Source organism: Limanda limanda, chromosome 9 (genome assembly GCF_963576545.1).
Source record: "Limanda limanda chromosome 9, fLimLim1.1, whole genome shotgun sequence".
Classification (NCBI taxonomy): Eukaryota; Metazoa; Chordata; class Actinopteri; order Pleuronectiformes; family Pleuronectidae; genus Limanda; species Limanda limanda.
In genome coordinates this window covers 13,486,723-13,514,598 of record NC_083644.1, presented here as the reverse complement: position 1 = coordinate 13,514,598, position 27,876 = coordinate 13,486,723, and positions in this window count along the sequence as shown.

Sequence of the window (27,876 nt, the reverse complement as noted above, 5' to 3'; positions counted from 1 at the left end):
CTGTTTGCCACACACTGTTCAGTGACAAACTGATGAATGGACAGCTGTGTCCCAAGCCTTTGTTCTAATATTGTTCACAAACAACAAACAATATGGCCGATTGAAGTTGTACAATCCAACATTCAACTCAGCCACCAAGCATCCATCCAAATACCAACATACCTCTTTGCCTGTAAAAATTAAAATATAGCACGTTATCAGCCGTAGCCCATTATCTTAATTTGCCTTAATTAATTATAATCCAACATATTGAAATAAGCCAATTCTTATGTTCACACTCATATCATCAGCCTTTAGCGCAAACATTACAATTAACAGAACATCCAAACACAGCAAAAGTTATCTCACCATTTCAGAAGAGAATCCATGCTGCTGTGTTGTGTAAACTGGTGTTCACTAACTTGACACTTTCTGGTCACGAGATGCAGCATAGACTGACCACCTCAAAGTTTTAGTAAACATTAATCAAGTTATAGACCTAGCAGTCTCCATTAGGTTGGGTCAGTCCAAAATTGCAAAGAACGGGGTCGGGGCTTGTTTTTCAAAACAGCCCACAGCTCTTACAGGAAGCCTGTCTCTTCTGCTGCCAAAATAATTGATTAACCTCAGAAATGTATTGATGTAGTGCTTTTCTCCTTGTGAACACAAGAATGAGAATATGGTCGGACGAGAGCATATTGAACAATCCATCAGCCGGTTGAAAAGGAGAGAGAACAGCCCGACTGAAAATCACGAAAACACCATGGAAACATGTGGAATAGATCAAATTATATTCAAAGAGTTAGTTATAGTTGGATTCGACTTTAAAATGTGCCGTTGACTAAGTGTAACCAGTTTCTGAAGAATTGTGGAAAACAAATCGGGTTGAAAGATGGTTTTCCCTACAGAAGCTCACTTAGAAACAAATTTCCAGCAATTGTGGGTGTTACAGATGACAAGGGGCTCAAAGAGGAAGTAAGTTTGAAAAATGCGAACAACAAGGGAGCATTATTCTGACCACTTCATATTCAAACAGGCGACAGGGAGACAGATACTTTATTTGTCCCTGTGGGGAAAAATTGGTTTGCAGCAAGGTGTTTCATCACAACATCACAGAGCCACGATCACAGAGTCACCAATGGCATCCTCATAAATCCTCCAACACATAGGGAGTCAGTGATGTACACACATGCCAGTGCTCCTGTGTGGGGGAGTATGTGACTGATAAGCTACTAAATGTATGTTCTACTGGAGTATTTCATGTTTTAGAAGGAATTCCAGAATGGGAACGATTTTCTCCTCGGAGCAGTGGCATCAAGCAGGACCTTTGTATAATTGTCCCTTCAAAGTGTAAAAGTTATCCCTTCAGAATAAACAAAGTTTCTGTCTCATAATCAAGATGGTCCTATTGTTTAGCCAATGTGGTTCTGGGAGATAAGGAATCCTACCCTGGTTGCATTTTTTATGGATTGGGAAAAGGATTTTGCATGTTAAAAAAAGGTCTTATGGACCATGCTATGCTGATTGATTTGTCATGGTGATGGTAAAACACTGGGTTAAGGCTAGAAAGTGGGGAAAAAAAACAATGCCAGTATGAAGCAAAAGACAGGATGTGATTACTTATTAATATTTAACCAAAATAGCAATCTTCCCCGAACCTTAATGGTTACCTGTTAACTATAAGTGATGTAGAAACCTAAACTTGAATATACACCCACCGTTCAACTATTCTGTGTAGAACGATAACATCGTATAACCTGGGAAAAGGGTTATTACAGTAAGTTTATTTACAAATTCAAAAATCTGTAGAATATAAGCCACTTAAAGAAGACAGGGTTGAATATTTAGAAATATAGCTTTGACTCGTGTAGAACCATTATCACTGCCTCTCTAGTGCACAAACATGGCAGATTGTGTTACATGTACTGCATTGAAGTGTAATCTTTCTCTCTCTCCGTCAGAAAAACATGAAAAATAGAAAAAAACAAGATGTATTGTTTGCTCATCTATTTCCATTTCTCAAAATGCCCGGCCTCCTGTTGGTTTTTGTAGCTGGGGTTCTTTGACCACCGCCGTGGCTGCAATTCCTCCCACACAGGAGAGAATGGCATGACATTTACCAGAGCTGCAAGGCGGTAATACATTTTTTTCATTTTTACGGAATGGCAGGACTGGAATATACAGGGCTGAAAGGACCCACGCTGGGCCCCACTGGGACTCCTTCACACTGGCACGCTATGCTCATTCAGATGGGGGCAGTAATTACAGGCATATAGAGGCAAAGCTGAACTAATGCATACAAGGTGAAACGGGCTCACAGACCAACTGTCTGTCAGTTGGCTGCTGGAACACCCGTTGGACTTAACCATAACCATTATGACAGATGTTTGTGACAGCTCCGGTGATTTACAGTGGCCACAGTGTCCTCGCTGTTCAGAGTGATCAATCTCAAGATGACTTCATCACCACGGATTTAATATGAGGTGATTAATTATACACTCATATTTACATGTAATGCCACAGATCTCTGCAACAAAGTCAATCACCGACCACACTGGAAACCACTCGTGTAGCTGCGGATTCTTACTTTCATTCCCACTGGCCATTGAACACAGCTTTACTATTCGACAGTATAAAAAGCTTTGCCAGCTCATCTCTGCTGCGCCACAAAAGTGACACATCCCCACCTGTAATTGTGCTCTGGCCTTTTTTTAATCAAAGCATCAAGTAGTTAAGACAGCAAACTGTACAACCACAGAACACACTGGAGTGGAAAATCCTGCACGGAGTTGTAATGAGGCTTGCCGTTAGTTAGAGTCACACACACAGGGCCACTGGATTTGCTTAACACAGTAAAGTGTATTTATTTCCATCGACAGACATTTGTCCATGAAAATAAACCAGTGGGAGCAGTAACCTCCGGCTCAAAGGCCATATTTTCTGATTTTAATTGGGTGTCTTCACGGTCGCATTGAGAGAGGTCTCTGTTGCAATACAAAGGGGGAAACTAAGAATACCCACTGCCCTTTCATTATTCCCATAAACACTGCAATTGCTCTACAGTGAAATGAGAACTTTTATAAACTTAGAACATGCACTTGTTAACTTCCTATTGAAAGTTAACTAATTAAGAGGTTGGTTTTAGTTGTGTGTCTGATCGGCTGACACTCTGCCTCTTTGTCGGTTTGTTTTGTTGTCAAAGCAATTTCAAATGTCTGAGGCAGCAACCGACAACATCATCTCAGTAGGGTGGCACTGGAGCAGTCATAATCAAAATCACATCTCAGCATCTTTGATATGAAAGCTGACCCCCCCGTGAACATGAATATCAATCTCCTTGACTGGCACTGAGCTTTTTTTCTTCCTAATACACGACTGAAAAAGCATTGAATTATTTTCCAAAAGAACTTCTACTGTTCTCACTTTTCTAAATTTGAATTAATTAAATTTTCAGGATACATTAAATGTATCTGTATCCCTGAAAAACCACAGTTTGCTTTTTGTTGTCTGCAGAGACCGCTCTTTAATTTGCAGATGGTCTGCAACAGCGAGGCCAGACCTAGAAATGCAAATGACTGAAGCCTTTTTTACGACATGCACCAAACTCCAGGGGCTGTTTGCGGTAGTGAAAATGTCAGAGTGAGCGGCTCCAGACATATTCCGAAGTTTCTCCTGCCAATGTCCAAATGAGCCCGTGTGAGAAAATGGCAGGAGATCCTCAGGAGGATTCACAGCGAGCGAGTGAGTGTGTTGATGAGGTTTCTAACACGCGTCGGATAGACAAACAAAGAAAACGGCTTGAGTGATAAAGTAACATGATTGATTGGCCGGCCAAATGTTGGAATTTTTCCATTGGCTGAGGAGATAAGTTAGCCAAATGTTCTGGGAGCTTTGAAGAAAAAGCAATTACAATTAGCACATTGGTTTGACACTGCATGATTACCAGTATTGGGAAGAAATTGCCAATGGCTAATCACAGAATAAGCCACCGCCACATCACAGGAAAGAAGGTCATCAACCAAAACGTGGCAGTGGTCGTTCATGTAGAAAACATGCAGGTTGCCGGTAAATGAGACATTAAAAGCAACTTAAGGTTGTGTTGCAAATAGTTAAAGCCAACACCCTGAGTCACGGTTGTATTACAGTTGAGAAAGTGCTGAACACAAACCTGACACAGCACCGAGAGAGGAGCCAGAAGCCGTGTCCACTGGCGAGTAAGTAATTCCCTCTGGTACTGCAGGATGCATCACAGCAAAAAAAAAAAAAAACTGTGCTATCAGACGAAGGTGTAGCTATGGCTCAGGTCGTTGAGCGGGAAAGTGAGTGGGTCAAAAGGCTGGAGTTACACAACTCATCAGGGTGACTGTTCGTAACTTGGCCAAAGAACGACACTTTCTACCAGAGATACTTGCTGTTAGTAACAATTTCATATACTACAAGAATACCCCTTTAATAATGTAAAGACTAAATGAAATCTGAATTGAAATACACAACAATCTCCGAAATCTAACTCAACTATTGTCTACACACTAGCTGCTGCTGGAGCGGGCAGTTGAGAGCCTTGGGCTGCTTTGCTCTTGGAGTTGCATGAGGAGGTAACTGAAGGAGACTGATCGGTAGCTGACGGACAGCACCTCCAAACCTTCATGTCATGATGCTGTGTGTTCAGACATGCTGACTGACATCTTGGTTGTGCTGACCTGCATGAACAACATGTTCCAAATAGCTTGTGTTAACCATTCAAAATGTTAGTGAACGTCCAACCTGCCCTGAACATGACCCTCACTTGCCTAAAGGACCAGTTGAAGATACACATCATACTGCATATGATCCTCTGCTGTAGATTTCACCAGCCAGCATTGGATCATGTTTTTTAAATCAGCTCAACCTTAAACATCTACACCAGTAAAATACGACCCACACATTAATGCAACAGACATACCGGTATTAATCTGAAAATATTATATGTAATAGTAAAACTATATACTATATCTTCCCCCTAGATTATTTTCACACTGTGGTTGCTTCTTTTATTTTGGTAAAAATATGAATAGAAATATCCTATTCCACCAGTGCAATGAAGCATTAAAAGATCCCACTCCTAGAGGCTGCAGCAGACATTTTGCTTTGTGCACACAGAATGCATCACAGAGGTGACTAAGCATGGAGCATGTGGGCATCATTGCCGACCTAAACACATTACTCAATGCTTTTAACTATGCAGATGCTGAAAGCTCTCTGAAGAGCTACAGACTGGAGGCTTTCTAGTGCGCATACAACCACTTCGGGTCACACAGGGGTGTAGCAGCGCCGCTGGTACAGAAGAAGTGCTACTTCCTCCCAGTGAGAGTGCTCACAGGAACAGGAAATCCATCCTTGGGAGAGTTTTGCTGACTTCTGATCACTTCCCTTGGAGAAATATTCCCCGACTTCACATCTCTGGCTCTGGTAATCCCCGTCCCTGGTGTGGCAGCAGAACGTGGGTTCAGCTTTCAGAACAAAGCCATGCAGCAGAGGAAAAGACGCTAGACCAACAAAAAAAATCCACTTGTACTGAAATCTCCCCCGAAGCATTTCTTTACAAGAAATCAACCAATTTAAGTCAATGAACACCAGGAAGAGGGTTTAATGTGTTTAATATTGGTTTGTTCAGAACTCATTTGTGTAATAATTCTCTACTGCAATTATTATAAATAGTTCTATTTTGGCGCTGCAGGAAAACAATATAATGTTTAAGTCAACATGTAAAAGAATCTAGTTAATCAACAAATCAAATCATCCAACCATCTGCTTTGTGTGTGTTGTTGACTTAGCAGTAAATGTCTCATGGAAAATCTGGTTTTATGACCCTGTCTGAAAATATGACTAAAAATTAAAAAAGAACACACGCTCTGCCTTTAAAGGTCATATTTTAAAGTCCACATATTAAATCTGCCCGTGAGAGAGTTTGAAGAAAAAGAAAGTCCAAATTTTACATAATACCGGAAATTCAAGCCGAGCCAAACCCTGACACTGATCCTCTGCTGACAAATATAATCCTATCAAGTTCATTGAGTGGAGGTGTTGTCGTTGCTAAGTTATGCACTTAATGGATCTGGTTTAGAGTTTCAGGTTCCTGTTGTAGCGGAGGTCGGAGGCCTTTAAAAGCCACCGTGAGCCAGTTACTCAGCACGGATCTCCTTCCTGGCTGTAATGAATCTTACCGTTGGGTTTCTGTGGAAAGTAACCCAAAGAGTGACAGCTTCATAAGGAAAAGGGACAGAAAGGTCTTGGTCATACAAAAGGATCAATGTCTCGTTTAAAACAAGTGACTGAAAGTGAGATACTGGTGACGATATTGAGCATGTGTATTTATTTATATGTTTATTTGATTAAAAAATTGCCGTTCTCTCTACAATGGAAATCAAATACTGTTCATACAGTTTGTCCCAAAGTTCCCACAAATGTGTTGCCCTTAATCCCAATCAAAACCTGAGCCCTATACTTAACCAATAAGAAATATAATCACCTTACCCAAACCCATTGGATCTGGGTCTTAAACCTACACAACCTTAACCTCCATCTTTAACCTTAAGTCCTGTATTTACAGCTTGTTAGAGCTCTTACATCTGAATACAAAAGTCAACCTTTTAATAATTTATCTTAACTCCTTACATAACTGGCAATTAGCTGCAACTTAACCTTGAATTGGACCAGTGCTTCAAATCCTAAACTCAACAAATTAAACATTTTCATCAAATAACATTAACTCTGACCAAACCAAATTCAATCTGCCTTACCAAAGCTTTGTAACACATTTCAAACCTAGGTAAACTCTTCCCAACCTTTCGAGATAGATTCACAACACTCACCGCTCAAGGTAAATCTTGACCTGGACTTAAACTAACAAAATTTCAGTTAAATTTAGAATAACAAAGTTACTCTAAAAACATTTGACTGTACATTATTTAAAGCAGGGTATTGTCCACCAAGCTGCTAAAAAAATATGCAGTAACCAGAGACCTGTGATCACCTCAACAATGTGGGACTCAGGTGCTAGATCTGTTTAGCAATGCCTTTATATTTAATACTGCATGAATAAGACCATTAAAAAGTATTTAAAAATGCTGCTGACTCGTTTCCTAAAGGGAAATACACAATGCAATGCAATTGGTAATTCAGCACATGGCTCCCATTCAGACATCCAAAGCCTCAGAAAAATGCACGGGCCACAATCACCTTTATTTCTTCTGAGTTGGCCGCAGAGAGAAAAACACGTTAAATTTGAATTAAGCTTGTATAATCAAACGCCGGATAGTGCTATAATCAGGATTAAGAGAGAGAGAGAGTGTGGTTTATGAGTCCATTTGGATGTTACATGATCTAGTGAAACACAGAATAGAGTATAATGAGCAGTAAAAATTTTATTCAGTGAGAAAAATCTTCCAGCATTACGACGAGAAGTGCAGCATAAGAAAATCCATAAAAACACATGCAATGTTAATAGATTTTAATGATTGATTCAAAGATAATTGGAACGTCAGGAATGAATAAGTGCACGAGAGCAGAGATATGCTGGAGAGTAATGGTGTAGCTGGTGGCAGAGATTCAATCATATAAGAGCCGCTGCAACCTTGATGCAAAATCTGACTCGTCTCCAAAACACCCAGATGATGAAAACCTGAAAAAGTTAAGTGCAATTCAGTTCAGTTCAATTTCGTTTCTTTGTCCTGGAGCAGATAGACGGAGAAAAAAAGTCAATGATCAGATATTGGATACTGGTGTTGTAAATGCCATTTAAAATGGATGTTAGCAACTTTGACTCAAGTTTCAAACATTTGAATAGATATTTTTCAGTGAAGTAATAAAAATCCTTATTAGTACTTAGAGGGCTGCTCGTAACTATGAAATGTGCTGTATCTGGATAATGAGAATGCTCTTATTCCCATAATCTTTGCTACATATGCAAATAATCACTTCTGTGATTATAATGAGGAGACTTGAGTGGTTGTGCTGCATGCGCCTCCTGACCCGACCATGACCACGGAGAGTGAAGATGTTTCCTTGACAACAAAGAGCCACGGCTACCGAAGACCTCGGCAATAGCCAGGGGTGAAAGAAACATCAGCTCTCTAATATTTAAAGTGGCCTCACTCCCCAGTCATTTGAATGCAATGAATAGGTCATGTGAAAGTCAATTGATTGGGACATTCCCATTGGTCATACAACGAAACTGGGAATAAATCCAGTTTTCAAAGGAATGTGGCGAAAATCTATAACGGCAAGCTTCATGATGTGATCTGACGTAAAGCAGGGTGTATGATTTCAAACTATGGGAATGAATTGATTGGTCGATTGATCAGGAAACAATCATCTTCCTCCACAATTCCGACTCACCTCAACCTCTTCTGGACCTGAACATCCATTTTTCTCAATCTGCTCAAATTATAACACACAAGTTATGTTTTCATCTAAAAAAGCTCAATCAGTTTAGTGTCAGTAAACATGTCTTGCACAAGTTGTTCTGCTTGTCTTCCGACCTTTCCCCCTCCCACTTTATCAACACATTAAGAAGAGAAGACACAAGCTGACCTGAAGAAATTCTCATGAAACTTAGATGCCCCAGAAAGCATGTCCAAAAACAAGAAGTTTCAGTACATCATCGAGCAAAATACCTCCTTGACCAGATTGCTATTCTTTCCACGTCACGCCTCTTGTACAATACAATAACACTGCCGAGCAGAACGGCAGCCTGCACAGAGGTGTCCTACTTTCATAAATGAGCTGTAGCTCGCAAAGAAATCAGATCATCAGAACTGCAAATGTGCAGCACAATGTTGTGACAAAGTACATTTGAGGCACATTGGAGGTTTAAAGTAATGAAATTGCTGCTTTTATGAAGAATCACTTTTGAATATGCATCGTATTCCCTGTGTATACACTCAAGGGTACGACACGGTTGTTTTCAGGTGTTTTACCAACATCAGTTCCTGTACACAAGTGATTTAATCAAATAAGGAACAACAACTCTAACTGTAACTGGGAGATTATCATTCCCACATGAATGTTATTGGCTGCCTCTCTATATCTAAATTGAGTTAATGACGTTTATATGAATCAATAATGTGTAAAAGGCAACCTGCGCATGGTCTGATGGAAATTGGCTGTAGGAGTCATTAGTAACGATGCCGTGTGTCGTCAGAAGAGCCGCACGCACACGAGCCTCCTAGAAACCACACCTGGCAGGGACCTACTGCGAGTCTGAATATGAAATCATTGATATGTGGTGACTGTCAGTTCAGATCTCTGATAGTATGATCAGTGCTGGTTGTTGAGCAGTATTTTCACCAGTACAGAAACTATTAGAGTCATTATGGGCCCGGCTTGCAGTGCGTGTTTAGTATATCCTGAGGGTGACCATTTGGGAATTACAGGAACACAACTAAGCTGTAAAATTACCTTCCGTGCCTGCTCTGATCTCGTCTTGATTCGAAGTTGAATTGCTTTGTGGACGAGTTTTCCACCGACAATCACAATTAGTTTTTACAGTTGAGCTGTTTAGAGATTTGTTGTTATGTTTCCTTGACTGTTTTAAAGACTTCACTTGTTGTTATGGCTCCATTCAGGAGACATTTGCTTGAAGGACTTTATGGCCCTCTAAGCAAACAATCGTTTAGATTCAATTAAGGCCATGAAACACAGTTGAAAATTGTCCTTTTAAAGCTTTGTTTTTGTGCAGTCTTGACCCATGTGCAGCGACTGTATCCAGCCTAGCCTGTGTGCTGCACGTGACACTAGGTAAACTCTTGCGAATGTGCTGTGAATAAAATAGAATCATTAGCACAAAGCTCAGCATAATGAGGAATAAACAATAATGGGATGAACCCACTGTGCTTCTGCCCATCAGAGAATTTCATAATTAGCAATTAGTGGCCATTGTATTACGGTTGGTGCAACTCGAATCTGGCTGAAGTGTCGACATTCACTTACCTATCCGGAGGCATTGAGAATAAAATATCCCACTGGATTCGGACGTGATTAATGTCTGTCACAAGAAGGGCTGCAATGGCAGATTAGGCATGATTATGAGTGGGCTCATTTATTTTCAACATGTCATTATCTTTGACAACATTGACTAAGCAAACGGCCAGACTGTGTTTATGAGTGCGAGTGGAAGCAGTGTTTTCCTGATCATTAATAGTTAGCATGAAAAAAGAATTAAATAAAGTCGAGGAGGAGCAGTGAAACAGTAAGGGACTAATTGCATTTCACAAATGTGCATTAGGGTATAAATCAAAATATAGAAAATGTAATTCAAACGTCATTTGGAAGCAAAGGTTTTGATAATAAAAAAAATACGCTTTATGGTGAAAGGAAACACTGAAATATGTCGGCCCTTCCAACACTGGTGCTGTCTAACATGTCATGTGCAATCAGTTCAGATGTTAATTGTAAATAAAAGAGTATGATTTTTGTAGAGGCAGCATAACTGTGATTCAAGAACTAATTTAAAGAGTACGAGCACACATAAAAAGTTATTGTCATCACAATGTAATAATTAAATACTTGTACTTACATACTAAATTTAATCAAGCTGCACGAATTTACACAAACTCATAATTATTAGTTTCCTAAATGTGTCTGATTCTCTTCAAGATCCATGAACTGTTTCCTTGGAAATAAGTGAAAATGTAGAAAAATAGGATCGACCCCCTGATCTGGTTTCACAGCTAAATTGAATTGATTCCACCCTGATCGATACCACATCCTTCCACCAAGTTTCGTGGTAATCTGCCCACCAGTTTTTTGACAAATCCTGCTAATCAACAGACGAAAGCAGTTGGAAAAAATAAGCTCCTGGGGGAAGGTAAATATGCCAGAAAGTAAACTACTGTACACAGAGATTCGTCTCTTCACCTCGACTATTGTTCCTCCTCGTTCATTTCACCCAGATTCAACCCCATCAGACATCTTGTATCCTGTCCTCATTAATTCTCTGGTTTTCACCTCGTCTTCAAAAATCTAATTATGAAAACCCCAAATGTTTGACAACTTTTTTTCGTTTTTTTTTAACCCGGATTCTTGTCATTTGACCATTCATGATACATTTTGATGAGCAAAATGTGAATAATTAATCGCTGTTTTTCCGATGACTTGATTGCCACAAACCAAGATAAATACAATTGGAATAGAATCATAAAATATTCACTTGTGTCTTGAACATTATTAACTCCAATGTCATTTGTACATAGGTGCACGTGTCCTCGTCCACACAGCTCGACCGTGAACTCTGAGGTAACTGATAACAAATAATCACTGTATTCAACGAATGTCAACCAGATATCATCACACGGGAGAAACTCTGACCTAAAGCCCCAGGGTCAAGGTTCAAAGAGCGTTATCTGCAGCGAACACAGATCTCCGCCGTGTCCCTGACATTTCTTCCAGATGGTGCGGCAACATGTTTAACAGCGATTGTATTCGGGTGTAGTCTGCGACCACTTCTGCGGCCCCTCTAGTGAACGTCTCACACTCGACAAAACGCAGCAACACAATCGATGACCTTTCAGCTCCAATAAACGTCAGACACATCATCGGCACGCTCGGTGCCAAACTCTGTGTGTAACTGATCTGATTACAGAATACTCTTTTGTTTTTGTCTTTGCACTTTACTTCTAAATGTAAAATTTAAAAAAATGTAGTTAGATTATTCCATCACATTGATATGGCGGGTGAGATATTTCTTTTTTTTCTCCTTCCCTCCTCAACCCAATTATTCATGGAGCAACTGGACTCAAAATAAGAGTTGAGTTTAATCTGAGCCTTTACATCACGATGACTTGGTGCCATCTACTGTTAATACAGAGATCATCTGATGCCGGGGGATGTAGTGCATGAGAAAAGCCACTGAGATCAGGGCAGCTCAGATTTAAGATAAATGCATTCTCTGTTTGGATTTATTTTGTTCAATGTGCACTTCTACATTTGTCCAAAACAAATCTCTGTTTCATTTTATCAGAATTTTAAGAAAGATAAGCAAAATCCACCATTTTGCTCACTATATGAGAATTTTCAGAAAAGGCACAAAGAAAAAGAACATGAATGTGACACCAGCTCATTTCTCATTAGAATAACTTGTATAACTACAGGCTTGATGTTGTTTGTATTATTATGTAGGAAGACTCCCAGACAAAAAGCCTCTCATCATGTTCGCCACAAGCAACTCAAAGCAACACATGCTTCACTATATTCACACAATTTGTGCGGACGATCTTTCCCCAGAATTTCAACATGGCGCCTCCTTCCACGGGTAATGTGTTGCCACTGCCGCGGACAAGTTGGATTGTGGGAGTTAGGTATTAATTAGCATATCAGTGACACAGATTAACATACATTTACATATATTACGGCTGAATTAATCATGGCATGTAGTAGAACTTGGAGAGGCATCTGAAAACAGTCTGCTCTGAAGTCGATTCAAGGAAGAGAGCTCACTGTCTTGCATAGTAATCTCATGCAGCTCCAATAAGCCCATACAGTGTGTACAATAGCAGCCTCTGATAACTGGGCTCTCGCATACATGGTATTGATTGATTTTTCAAATTCAGCATCTTCCATTTCCTTGTTGTGGCTGCGTTTCTCATTAGTAAAGGATTTGGTTGTAATGTTTTTCGCGATACATTTTTTTATGGAGTTGTTTTACAATGATTCGGATATAAGCTTCAATGTGTCTGCTTCATGTCGAGCTTATAGGACACAAGCCGCTAAGTCGTGACCCACAACAAAGTTATCAATGCTTATGAGAAACCAGGAGCTTTGAATACTTCATCTTCATGGAAAAGAGCGCAACTCTGCAACAGCCGAATATCTCCGACAATAGAGCCCTGCCTGGGTGTTTGTTTGTTTGTTTATTTCTTACAAACGCTACAGAACAGATTAACACAAAACTTGGTGGAAGTACATGGGCCAAGAAAGAACCCATTCAATTTTGGCATGGAACTTGATAAAAGTGGTAAATTCAGATTTTTAAATAAAAATTATTTCTTCATTTTGTGAGTTTAAAAACATATATTTTTCTCACTTTCCCCCCCCAGGAAATAACTCATGAAATCTATGTGTGTGAGGAATTTGGTGCAGCTTGATTAATGTAAAGGAACCGTTTGGACTCTGTGGTGGTAGACGCGCTCCACTGAGAGCCGTTATGGATGATACTGTTTATTTAGCTCTCCTTGGTTACTAACTCGACCTTGGGGTCAGCTCACCATGTGGGGACACTTCATTAGTCAAAATAGACATTTCTGAAATCACAAATCTTTTTGAAATATTCTAGATTTTATTTAGCTTTAATTTATTTCCATGAATCTGAATATTTCTTCGAGCTCTTGAGGGTAGAAGATGAGTAATGCTCAGTTGGTGAATTTAATGTAGTATTTTGTGGAGGTATATTATGTGAAGTGTGTGTATGTTGCGCTTATGACTCTGCATTACTCTTAAAACATGACATCTACATTTTTTAGGATGAATTTTAAACATCTCTTTCTTTTGACTTGTGGCCCTATAGTCACACATGTTAAGCGTCCGTTGGGTTTCTTGGAAGGCACCATATAAATTCAAGAACCTGAAAATTGGGTCAAAGGTCAAAATGTACACACAAGAAATCGTTTATTTCTTCGCAGTTGGTCATAAATTGTAAATAAAAGGGCCAAAATATAAATTTCAGTCTCTGTTCAAGTTGAAACAGGACGTATGTCACGTGAAAAACATATAAATCAACCCAAAGTCCTCTTTCAGCCACAAATCCATCCCCCTCTCAGCCGAGGTGAAGCAAATCCACAAAATAAAATTGATAAAAATAAAGTGAGTGAGTCTCAAAGTTGAGGGATTAAACTAACACATCAAATGTCACCGATTCCATTATCAGCATTTTGGTCATGGCTACTTTTGTGGTTTGCTATCTTGGCAGAACACGCAGCGAGGGTCCTATCTGGGTATGAACACAGATCCTGCCTCTGGCCCAGGTAGCACATAATGTGGCAGCGCTCTCAGAGATGAACACTAAGCAGATAATGGGGTTCCTCCCAATACTCATCATTAACTCCTGACTGCCAGGCATTTTGTTGCCGGCCATATTGAGCCGAGACCATATCATTGGTGCTATGACTCGGGTCCTGACCGCCTGTTCCAGCCAGTTAAGAGTAATACGAATGGGCTCCTTTTTAAACACTACTTAAACAGCCCTCCATGTGTTCTTCAAATGGTAATGTAATGAAAGTGCCATGCATGAAACTGGAATGCAAGTGCTGGAGCGGCCGGTATCACTTGAAAAGGGGCCATTAGGAAGGCAACCTGCAGGACGTGATGGACAGCTTCTTCTCTACGTTGCAACACGGGGAAGGGCTGACAACTTGAATTATATGGTCACTGCAGCGGTGCGTATTGGCTTTGTAGACCTGCTGACACCTTCACAATCAACCTGACCCATCACACACCGAGCCGTTCAGCCAGTGAGAAGCGTGGGTGCAATGAAAAGCAACTCCTATTTGACGTTACTCTGAGTCTATGTAGGTACGGCAAGCGACTGTTCCAAACAAGGTTTCAACCAAAGAAAAGCACAGGACTAGTTAAGAGTAAATTGTTGTTTAAGTCTGGAAATGTTAGGTTATAAAATATAAGAGATAAAGTATAGTATAATTACATTCATTAAATAGAAATGATGACCTGAAGGGCCACGTTTTACACAAAGTGAAAAAAGAAAACAGTTGGAACTCATAAATACAAACTTATGGTAACACAAGAATTTTCAAATCCTTCAAATAAAAGTTGACAATTGTGTTAATGTAACTTTAAGTTGGAGAACGTTTTGTTTCCGTGTGTGTTACTGATTGAATTTGTATTTAAGACTAATTGCATTTCATCCGGCCTTATTGTGACGAAGCATCTTAAACTCTACATTCAGTTCACACAAAAAATGTTGTAACCTCACATTCACCTTTAAAAGATCATCCAGAGTCATGACTTTCACATTACCATTTTAAATACAGAATATAAATCTGTGCAATCATTTCCATAAACATGAAAATCTCCTCTAAGAAAAACATTGTTCTTTAAAGATAAATACAACAGATTACTTTATTTATTTATTCTGAAAAGAAGCTGCAACTCATTGCATGACTTGACCTGAGGTGATGTTTTTTTTCTTTCTCTTTCTTTACCAAAGCAGATAAAGACATTTTAGAAGAGAGATGTTTGTTTGATTATTCAGATCAAGATCTAGATAAAGAGAAAGAACAGCTAATCAGATGCATACGGAAAATAAGAGCATCCATGTGTGTGCTAATGTACACTGTTGTTTAAAATGGGGAAAAACCTCTGTGAGGGGATTTCCTGGTTATTTTATTGAAGCTGTTGCCCCTTCAGTCGTCTCTGTATGTCCCTGCTGAGCTTGGCTTATTAGTTTTACTTTGGGCATGTGTACTGACCGAAGCCTCAATACTACATATTATTATATACATTATTCATGTTATATTACAAACAATACAGGGAGTGTCAGTGAAGTGTCTGAAAACGCAGACGCTGCACTTTTACAGTCATTCATGCACAGTAGACAAAAGGATTCGACGACTGGCATTAAGAGGATGTATCCGGAAAATAGGTGAAGTTCTACTGCTCTACTTTTATTTGTGCAACAGTGATTTTATATTTATCACTAAAAGTGTGTCTCTTTCGAGGGTTTTACTACCACTGCTGGTATCGAGAAAGACTGATTCGCTTTCCTGCGATTATGCTTCAACCACGCCAATACCCACCTCGATACGTCTCGGCAGATCCTCTCGTAAGATATTGTAAAATATGCCTTTTGGTATAGCCTGACGCTTTCACGTCTAACATGGTGGATGGGCTCCGTGGTGTTTTGAGTAACTCCACTTCCTTAGGGGAACGATTTATACATCACACAATGCCAGAGCCAGGAGAAGGCCTGACAGCCTGAGAAATGGGAATGTCAAATATCTGACTTGAGGTTTTTATGGCAGTTTTTCCGTTTGTACCGAGTTGTGTGATTTGGGCCTGGGAATACTGAGGCCTCAGAGAGATTCGATACAGACGTTCTGTTGATGCTCTCAGAGACGGTCCGTTTGACATTTTGACACCACTTCTATTAGGTTTGTCTATTTCCACCCCTGGCTTGTCAGTCAAAATGAGAGAGATACTGGAACCTCTGGTGTGAATACTCAAAACCAGTTGACTAATCATGCATGAAGGTCCGTCAATTAATCAGCAGGACATGGACCTTTAAAAATCACCAATTCAACAGAAAAATGCAAGACCGTAATGAATTATTTTTACACATTAGCCCTGTTCATTCCTATTGACATTTAGATTTGCTAAACAGTCTCAGAGAACTAAGCAATGGAAAGTAAGTGTTAAGCGTGGATTGATTTTTGCAATCTTTCACGCAAGACTTGGAAAAATTATGATAAAGCTGTGTAGTGTACAGAGGCCCTGAGGTGCAAAACACAACGGCAAACCACAAAACAAAAGAACAAATCATAAAACAAAACGGTAAATAAGAAGAAATGCATCAAAATGAATTCCTAACAGCAAAGATAGTCGCTTCTATCAACAAGGCGTGTCGCCGATTGGACGTTTGCTTGTCCTTCTTTTTAACACGCTGACAAAATGTTTATGTTATTTGTCTTTTTATTTGCCGTAAAGACTTTCACTTCTAACGTAGAGACGATAAAACATTCTTCAGGGAATTGTTGACACAAAATTGAGATATATAAAGATAAAACCAGAACAAAATGCAGTCTTCCTGTCTAAATATTAATATCAATAATATCAGATATAGTGATCTACCAGCTGCAGATGCTTCTAAACATCTCCACATAACCTCAGGACGTTCCTGCTCTTTGTGTTTCCAATGTAGCACATGCCTCCTCAGAACAATATTCCAGTACTGCTCGGGATGGGGGGAAGGTTACCATGATCATGCCTGCTTGCTGAAATTACATGCAAGGCCACCATTTTGAGGCGTCTAACAAAAGGGCCGTCGGGTGGCGTAGCGTGGCATCGAAACGACAGTCTTGCCCTCGCATTGTTTGACACGTCACACAACGGTAACGCAGTAGCTCTTTAGCTCCTAGAGGTCACGGCGGATGGATGCACCACTAATCTCTGACACTCACTGTGGGACGGCGGGGGAAATCAACGCAAACTGGGGCTTTAGATAACTTCGCCATCCACCAGCGACCTCAAATGCAGACACATCTCTGGGCGCGCTGTGCTCCGTCGACCAAATCCCTCTTACTGCTCAGTGACTTCAGACAAGGAGCCGGCGCCCGCCCCACAAGGATAAATCCCAGCAGAGAAAAAGACTATATATAGTTATCTGATATTGTTGTTTTATTGTTTGGGGAATCATGCAGTGCGAAGGGATGATTGATCGGAGGGCTTGAGAGACTTTCATATTGTCAAATGGGTCCATTTGGGGATCTGTGGATGTTTCTCCAGGGGAATTGATCTCACAAGTCCAAAGATACATAAGCAGCATCATGTACAAGTGTTCTCTCTCAGTACAAAAGAAAAGGAACTTAGATACCTACTTACTAACTAGTACTGGATTATAAATTATTCCAATAAATAAATACTTTGTATCAGGTTTGGTAAAGGCAGATTTAGGAATCTAATCATTAGGTACAGTTCCCAAACGAAGCCTATATTTATCTCCAGTACAAGTCGACTCACTCTACTCTGGATGGATAAAGACTGACTGTATCCTCCTCTGTGCCCCAAGAGGGAATATTATCAGGAAGGTTTGTGGTTTCATTGATTTCAAGGCTGCAATCATTCCCATCTGATGTAGTGGGCTGAGTGAGGATAAGTGAAGCTCTGCAGTCCGTGGACCGGCTCGGTTTTACAGAGGGACGAGTTCAGAGATAACTTCAAAGAAAACAATCCACTCGCTACATGGGTCTAAGAGGTTATTTCCTGTAACCGCCCGGTGCCAAAGCATTGCCACTCTATTCAGTAAATGTTTAATTACACCGTAAGGGATAGAAAAACCTGCCCTCCAGATGCCCCGGTCCGTTTTTGTCCTTTAAATTTGAAATATATGTTTTTTCTTTCGCTTGGGTTTCTAAAATTGGTGGTTTCTGTAATTAGTATTCTGGTTTAAAATGGTTCATGAGTCTTTCTCCACTTTTCTCAGACAGAGCACATTCATAGGATGACCCTATTTCAATATAGTAAAAAAAATAAAAAAGCACAAAGTACAAAACACCTCTAATGGCCCTCTCTGGATATCTCTGTACAACTCTCTAATGGTGTTGTCAGAGTGAGTTTCAAACCATTTAGCAATTTGCGGTGAATCAGGGAACACTAAAAAAAAAAAAAAGTTGAATTCACAGTTGCTGTGGTTGAAACATCAAGACAGATGGTGGAAAATGTGCTTGCACAGGTTTCTCTAAAAGAATAGGGAAACAGGGAAAAACCCAAAGCAACATCATACTTGGTTTTATAAAGGTCTAATAAATAATGATGTTAACTTCAACACCCTCTCCTCTCCATTGGAGCCTGCATCGTTTCTCAATCCCTTATTTATCACGTGCTTATTCTGGTTTTAGGTCAAATTTTATTCTGAAAATATGGCACACAAGCCCTAAAAACCTTTCATGCCTTCACAGCTATATGATTCCACACTCACACACACATACACATTATAAATATATATATATATATGTGTGGATTACTGATATCCACCATGAAAATAAACATAATGAATTAATCAGTTGGCTATGTATTTACGGAACTGGCTTCCATAGCTCATCGTGTGCTGCATCCTTTTAGTGCTCTATCCAAAAAGCTTGTGGGAGCAGCAGCAGGGAGGTTCCCCTTTGGGTCCTCTGGCATTTTCCATCACTGTTCTTTACTGTCAGTCAGGGGCACAAAGACAAGGCACTCTGGGCCTTTTTCTGAAGAGCAACCTAATTTTCAGCCAGGAAAGTAACTAGATTAAATATTACGAACATTTTAAATATTACAACCACTCAAAATAGTCATTTTAAGTAATTAAAAGAGATGAATTTGCATTTCCTGAAGCACCATTTTAATGGATTAATTTCCCCTCAAGTTGAGGGATCTATGAATATCATGTTTTTTTTAATAAGTGTTAAACCTTTTCCTTAGATGTCAAATTAAATTTGTAAAATATATCAATAAACGAAAGACCCAACTACAATTCTATAGTTTAATTTGTTCAAAACCAAAATGCAAACAATGAATTAAATCCTTAAATGGGTCCTTTGAAAGGAAATTATGTACAAATTCTTCCATTATATGTAAAACATTAAAAAGCTAAAACAACTATAGAAATTTGAGGCCATTTTGCTGAAAATCAATCAACCAACATCGGCAAAGCAAAGATTCAACTGTCAAACCTAAGTCAATACAATCCGCTTCCGTTGTCTCAATCAATCTGTTTGCAAAACATGACATAAAATAAATATCAGAACATAAACGCTTGATACAAAATTAATGGCACATATGCTAGTTTTTTCCTGCAAGAAATATTCTGATGTCAAAGTGCCCATCCCTCTGCCGAAATCACATGCACGCTCACGTCAGCAGAGTGCACACGTCTCCACCCGTCACATTTAACAACACAACAGTACAGTGAGAGGAGCCTAAAGGTCCAGACTACCTTGTATTTCCCTGGTAAAGACCCAGCGAGCAGCTCTTCAATAGTAATGAACTTCTGAATGTAACAGTCATCACCCAGCTTGGCGACAATATCACCAGTCCACACAAACTATCAATCGCGTCCGCTGCAATAACATTATCAGGAAGTGCCTCCAATTTATCTTTATTAAATTAATAGGGATGTGATAGACGTACCTGCAGTGGAGAGCTTGGCCCGGCGTTGGAGCCGTGAGTGTCTGGTGCATTGGGGACAGGGGGGAGATCTCTGGTTCACTTGTTGTTGGTCGGGGGCCCGGGTAGTTTGCTGTGTGGCTGGAACTCCTGAGGGCCCACTGTGAATAGAGGTCAGGATAATAGACACAGTCACACAACAAAGACTGATAATCCTGTCTCGCCCCACAGCTCCCATGTTGCAATCAGACATTTTAAGAGCAGTTAAGTTGCAGTGAGGGGCAGCTGAATGAACTGCGGTTAGGAAAGACTCCCAAGGTCCCATTATGGACAGTAACCGGTGTCAATTCGCAGCAATTAGACCACTCAGATGTGTCAGTAGACAGGCCTCAAATTAATAAATAAATAACGCCGACCACAAGTGCACGCTGATATAGGCTTTGGAGTCATTTGAGTCTCCCAGCGGTGTATTTCAGAGCGGAACACTTAGTCCTTCAAAAAGTGACGAGGTGTACCTCCTCCTCTCCACTTATCCTGGGTGACCTTTGAGTGAAAATAGACCTTAGCGAGCAAGTTGCTTAAAATCTGCTTCCGCCGGCCATTAGCAACATTTGTTTAAAGTGGCTCGCGTCCTTTAACGCCGCTTCACTATCAGCTCAAACTGCTGATATGCACACAACGATAAGCATGACCACTGCGCTCTTTACTCGTGGAAAGCATGAGTCAAAATCTGACATCAGCATTAGCCATAAGATGAGGAGGAATAAATTGTAATGATGCAGATAATGAATAAATTAAGGCAGAGGATGCAGTTATCTCCCAGCTGATGTTGAACACCGTTCAAATGTACAGAACCAAGGTTGTTGCCTTAGGCCTCAGAGAAGAGAGAAGCAGAAGAGTAGCCCCGGGCTCACCACTGAGTTGTTTCTATAAAACAATATTTTTTTAGGATCGTCGCAGTCTGGGGGACGATTTGTGGTCTTGGAGTTGTGTATTTGTTTCACTACTCATCTCGTCTGAAGTCGGTAAAATCAACTCTTTATGGAAAACCTATTTCTGTAAGGATTACATAATTTTGCCGATAATATATATAACAAATTTCTTCTCCTCCTAAACAATTCTATATATATATATATAATATTGTGATAATGTTGAAGGTGTTTTTTCTAAACACAGCCTTCAAATATGATCTGACAAGACATGTACAGACACGACTTTATCAAGATGGCTACCTCCCCCAAGGAGGTTATGGTTTCATCAGCGTTTGTCAGTTGATGGACCTACAGTCTTACAGTCACAGGAAGGCAGGTAAACAAAGTGCAAATCCAAAACTCCACAAAAGAGTTAAGTAGAGATAGAGAGTGAAACTGAAACAGTGGGAGCTCAAAACAACTAACATACGCCGACGACCTGAGACAAAGGGAAACATAGAGACTAAACACACAGAAGAAGCAGGTGAAACACATGAGGACAGGTGTAGACAAGAGCAGGAAACAGGAAGTAGACATGAAGTAAAGCAATAAAGATGCAGTTCCAAAATAAAACAGGAAATGAAAACCTCAAAGGGCAAACAAAGACAAATCTAAACACACGTATACTTCAATTCATTACATTGTATTACGAAAAAAAAACCATCTGATTTCCAAGAAAATTGGTGGAAGGATCCAATGTGGGTCAGAGAGGAAGCGATTGAATCTCAGACATAGGATTTTTCTTTTTTACTTTCTTTAACATTGTTAACATTCTTACAGTTCCCCAGAAAATAATTCATGGATTTTGACTTAAAAAATCTGGCCCATTTGGGAAATTGATATCTATGAGTGTGTGACATTTTCTGCAGTTTGAATGAATTGAACAGAGGTATGTGCTCTACTGAGCGCCAGTCTACTTTCTGTTATATATATATACTACAGAACACGTCTCCTCCAGCTTTGCAGGAAAACATGGTAATAACATTTTCTAAGCACGCTCACAAAATAAGGTCTGACTCTAATGTATCGACATTACACTCAGAGAAGATGGCTCTCTATGGCAAAGAAGACACAACACGTTGAATGTTTTCTTTCTCCCAGGGGCTCTTGTCTCATGTTGTGGCCTTTAACAGGGAACAAAGCAAACGACCACAGAGCTGAGCCTCTGCGTTTGACTGGGAGCGCTCAATCAAAAAGAAGTCATTAGTTCAGAATATGGAGTAGCTTTGCTGCCCGACTTCAGCTGAACGCCTTTCACCTCTCAGCGGTGCATGACTAATGCGCAGCGGCCTTTGATCTGATGGAGATGATCGCGTCACACGTGCACGGACACCTTCCACTGAGAGAGGAGACCTGTCCAAGTAAGTGTCAGCGAGCAGCCCTCTCACAGACGTGCACCGAGGAGGAAACTGTGCACAGAGAGTTGGAGATGGGTAAAGGTTTAGGATGCCAGCAGAAAGAGAAACATGTTCACTGTGATCTCAGTATTGCAATTAAGATGGTGATGTGATAATGAAACCTGTGCACTTTTAGTTTAATAGGGCTGCAACCATTGATTGTTATCATTCATGATTAATCATGACAATTGTTTTCTTTTTTCATCACTTGCACAATAAAATATCAGAAAGAAAGTTGAAAACAAATTCTCAAATTTAAATATAAAAAACTGTTCTATACAACCCACAGTCGAGTTTAAACATATTCATAGATAGATAGATAGATAGATAGATAGATAGATAGATAGATAGATAGATAGATAGATAGATAGATAGATAGATAGATAGATAGATAGATAGATAGATAGATAGATAGATAGATAGATAGATAGATAGATAGATAGATAGATAGATAGATAGATAGATAGATAGATAGATAGATAGATAGATAGATAGATAGATAGATAGATAGATAGATACATAGATAGATAGATAGATAGATAGATAGATAGATAGATAGATAGATAGATAGATAGATAGATAGATAGATAGATAGATAGATAGATAGATAGATAGATAGATAGATAGATAGATAGATAGATAGATAGATAGATAGATAGATAGATAGATAGATAGATAGATTGTGTATGGGTAAAATGTGTTTCTCTGGAGGCTTGCAAATAGTTGAATATTCAATTATATTCATTATTATTATTGTTATAATATCAATAAATGCTAATACTTAAATATAAGTTGAAAAAATAAACTTTGCTCATATGTTTAGGTGTTTTATGGAGGCAGTGCGATGTGTTGTCATACCCAAAAATATATAATACTAAAAATGACTAATCCTTGGAAAGTAAGACTGAAATCTGTGGTTAGGTGTCAAGTTTTTTCCTCTCAGCAGAAATGAAATCACATTAATGACAGCTGTCAGCGGCTTTTCAGCGGCCGGAGTGGACACTTCAGTTTGTGATTCCCCCCAAGAAATCACAGGATCCTGTAAAAGCCCTCTTCTGTGTCAGCAGGGCAGACCGGACGCCTGTTCCTGGACAGTCAGACACACTGACACAGCTGAAAAACTGGAGAAACAGAAATGGTGAAGCATAGCATACAGAGCTCTCCTCCGAGAGGTCAAAGCAAAGACAGGTCCCCCTTTCAGACTGAGAGAAAAATGAGAGGCTGTGTAACCTTCACCACTCCTGCTTTAACCAAAGGACCCAAACTGTGTGAAATGAAAGGTCTCTATGTAATAATGGTGATTTAAAAAATGTTACCATTGCCTCTCATTTCCATTTCAGATTTCAGCTGTTAAAATACCACCGGTAATGTCCCGGCCCTTGCTGCTGCGATTTATTTAATCCTTACTCACCGCTGTGAAGTGGTGAGGAAACATGGAGACTGCAAGAGGCAACACTGACGGCTCACATTCTGTATTTTTATATGTCATGTTAGAAAATAATACAATTTTTAGAAACCAATGTAGCAGAATGTTTTGAACAACTCTTAGGAGCTCTAGCGAAACGTCAACAAGAGCAAATACATCCTCAGTTCTCTGCCTCTCACCGAGGACGAGGCTGGAAACAAGTTGGGTGGAACTCTGGGAATTTATCAACACAACCTCTGGTGCCTCTGGGTGAACTTCCAGGGGAAAAGGCAGAGAGGCTTCTCTTCTTCACACTTGGCTGTAACGCCATGAGCATCCTCTGCTGGTAAAGAAACACTTCAAACACAACGGCCCCTAATGAAACACGCCGGAGAGGAGCTAATTAAAACACAACCTGCATGAATAACCCATATGTATATACCGCCTGTTCAAACTCATATTACAATCATATCTTACACTATAGAATACACTAACGAACACATGCATAAACACCAGGGAAATACACTCAATGTGAGGATGTATGCAGATGACAGCATATAAAATATTTCTCAAATTTTATGCTGATTTGTGTATTTATTATTTTTGAATTATGAATGCAGGAAGCAGGGTAAATACAGCCAAGCATAACGTAAAAGCCCTTCCCCTTGGACGATGTGATTCTGTACGTAAAGATGAGACAGTATCATTGTATCTCTGAGCTAGGTGAAAACTTTTAAATGTAAGTTTTCAATAAAGACTGAAACTCACAAATGTTTCCACGATTGATCAAATCTGACAATTCTTCTGTCTTCTGTGAGAAAAGAGTAAAACATGTCAGGAAGAGGCCATCGTTTTGGAGCGAATGCAACCAGACTTATATTAACTTTTCACCAATATATCTGTGTAAATTAAGACTAATTAATTGTTTTGCCGTAGAATGTCATTATAAGCCACAAAAATACAGTATTTGTAAAATGGAGCTTTCATTAAACACTGCCAAGGTGTGTAAGAACAATGCAGCAATGCCAGGAAGCAAGAAATCTCCCTCCATACAAACCAAATGTCTCGCCTGAGGGTCAGAAGCGGTTCAAAGCAGGAACACACTGCAGCTCTCCCTCACTGTCAACCTGCAGCTCACAACGACTTTGTCCTAACCTTGCCAAAACACTACCGCCAAATAAACACAAACCTACAATACTGCAAGAGAAACTTGTTGTTGGAATGTTTCATTTATAAAGGACGTCACAGAATTCTAAATTTTTAAAAAGAACTATAAATCAAAAACAACAGCCGTTGTGTGTGAGTTTTTTCCGTAGCCGTTACACATCCTGTATTACCCAGATCCATGGCAGAAAAGCTGCTTAGGCCATGAATCAGATTGGTGGGCCTATGAAAAACCACCATGTGGGCACAATAATAACTCATTGTCCACAGATACACGGGCTGCAGTGGTAATCTGCAGATCTCCTCAGTGAGGAAATATAGATATTTGTAAAAGCGCTGAGGGGATTAGGCAGGGTTTTCTACCTCCTGCTGTACGCGGCCTGAGTCATGCTGAGAGAAGTTCTGTGGAAGTCTGTTAAAGGACGGAGAGGATTTGACCCAGCAGCTGCGTGACTCTGATATGACCCAAACAAAGCCACCAGCATGAGAGCGCCGTGCGGGTGTCGTCTGTCTCCGTGGCTCAGCCCCCGTCTTTACAAAGAAGACCGACATGTCCACACAGAATATAGAAAATCTCAGTTAAATTGAGACGCAGAATCAAGAGGAAGTGTTGATTTGTGAACGTTTGACGAATTATACATAAAATATAACAGCGGATCTGACTCTCACAGTGAGGGATTATTAAGAAAAACGTACAGCAGCCTTTTAAAGAGGCTTCTCTCCAAGCTATTAGTCCACAATGCCGATGCACAAAAGCAGCTATTAACCCTCTCAGTGATTCTCCCGAGTTAATTCCTGATGAAAAATAAATTGAGTTGCTCGCTACACTTTCATAACATTTCCTCCCTCAGAATAAATGGGCACCTTTATGAGAAAAGACACACTGTTGTTAATGATTTTATAAGCAGGGAGCCCACCTGACATCCTGTTTTCTATTACTGTTCTTTATTCAATTTGGAGGCCGCGCTGCAGGTGACCTAACCTATAAAAGGGCACTCCAAACTAAATTATCAGGGCTGCTTGAAATTTTATAAATTCAGACTCGGCCTCACAGAGGGATCTCCAACCAGAAACTAATGGCTTCACCTTTAGCTTAGCATAAATCAATCACAGCAAAGGTTAGAAAACATCATGCCAGGACTTATCAATGCACTTTTTTAACATCATAACATGGAGTCATTTTGGGAGCGTAAATGGCCGATGCATGAGGTCATACATGAGAAACCCTGTGTTTGTACACAGGGTTTCTCACATGTATGCACTCACATATTCATTATAAATAACTGTGCCTTTAAGATGGACATAAAATCAAACAAAACGTATTTAATTTGAATATCAGTGTAAAGCTATAATAGGACAATGTTGTTTGATTGGCAGCTTCACTTATATATGTATCACATGTTTATAAAGAATGATTACATATAAAATAGCCTGAATGAGTAGAATTTTACCAAAAGTCTACATTTTGAAATATAGTTACTTGAAAATGAAAAGCCAATGACGTCAGTAAATCTTTAATATCATATCAAAAATATACAGTGGATTAAAAAATAAAAGTAAAGGTCAGTAGCAGCCTCACTTATTTATATAGATATACACAAAAAGGTGCCATTAAAAGAGAATGTAAATTACATTCCAGACGGATTAGATGGGATCTACCTAGAGAAATCCCCTTCATAATACAAGTGATACAGATTACATTTATTTCCATGGTTATTTAGCATTTATTTATATTGGAACACAGTTGTGAAACTTAGAATAAAAAGCAACACTGATCATTTTATTTTGTACATTTGTAAAACACGTTTCAGTGTAAAGCTTGGTCACATCGGCAGGAATCTTCTTTATCCTTGAAAGAGCACGAGTCGTTTTATTCCAGTCGTGGAACTAACAAGAGGCTGGTGGCGCCAAGAAAAGGCCCAATCAGTAACACTTGTTGCACCTGAGAACATGGAAATCTGTGGACTTCTCTATGTGAGAAAATGGAAAACAGAGTGTCATACAGAAGTCTGGAATATGGATAGGATCATTGGACTGTGTTCAATCTGAGTCAGGACAACTTTCATGAGGCAGTCGAGCGTGAAGGAAATTCATTTGTAAATTGCACCCGATCTTTTAAAAAATGTCTCCTTTTTCAAATTTAAGTCCAGATTTAGAGTTGAAAAGGAACAAAGACTCGTTCATATACAGTATATATATGTATATTAATTTACAGCTGTATAAGGAGTGAAGCCTATTTTAGTATCAGCCAATAAGCTCAAAATGCAACTATTTTAACAAGATTTATTTCTCTTCTGCTCTTTGTGAAGTGTGACTGCTTTTAGGAACATGATAGATCCATGACCAGATACATAATATAATAGTAACAATAAAAATTATTTAAATATCTATGATCACATTACATGAGCTCATACTTTTAGCAGTATTATGGTCTTCGCCAACATAAAGGATTTATTCTTCTCAATTGTACAGACTGGAGATAGAGATGGTCCTGAGGTCCACATGAGTCCCGTCGTAGAAAAAATGAAAATGAAAGTCAAAGATTATTCAAGTGTTTGGAAGCCAATAAATAACTACCTAAAATATTTGTACATAATTAGAATACACATAGAATTTTAACTACTTTCATGACTCATATTAATAGCTGCTGTCATTTATTAGGCATGATACATGAACAAGAAATGATTGTACTTTCAGGATTATTAGAGTGTCCTTATCCCAATTTATAGTCACTATACTTACTTTTCAATAAATATGATTCTCAGTATGGTTATGCAGTATGCACATGAATTGCTACACCACCACTTTACTATTCTTCTTTTGTAAATGCAACATCCAAAGCCTGAGCTATATCGCCTCATGTTGACATTCAAGTTTTATATATGTGCTATTTCCTGAACACCTTCAGTGGGGTCCACTGACTCATGCTGAGTATGTAACTCTAGATCGGTCTGAGTATAAAATAAAAACAACATCAATTACAATTTAATGTTCATCCACAACGATAAGGACAATCGGTAAAATAAGTGAAATTGCAGGTTATCTGTAATAGAGTGAAGCAGCAGCGAGAACAAAGAGTGGTGTGCTACGAGCTCTTCACCAGGTCTGGTTA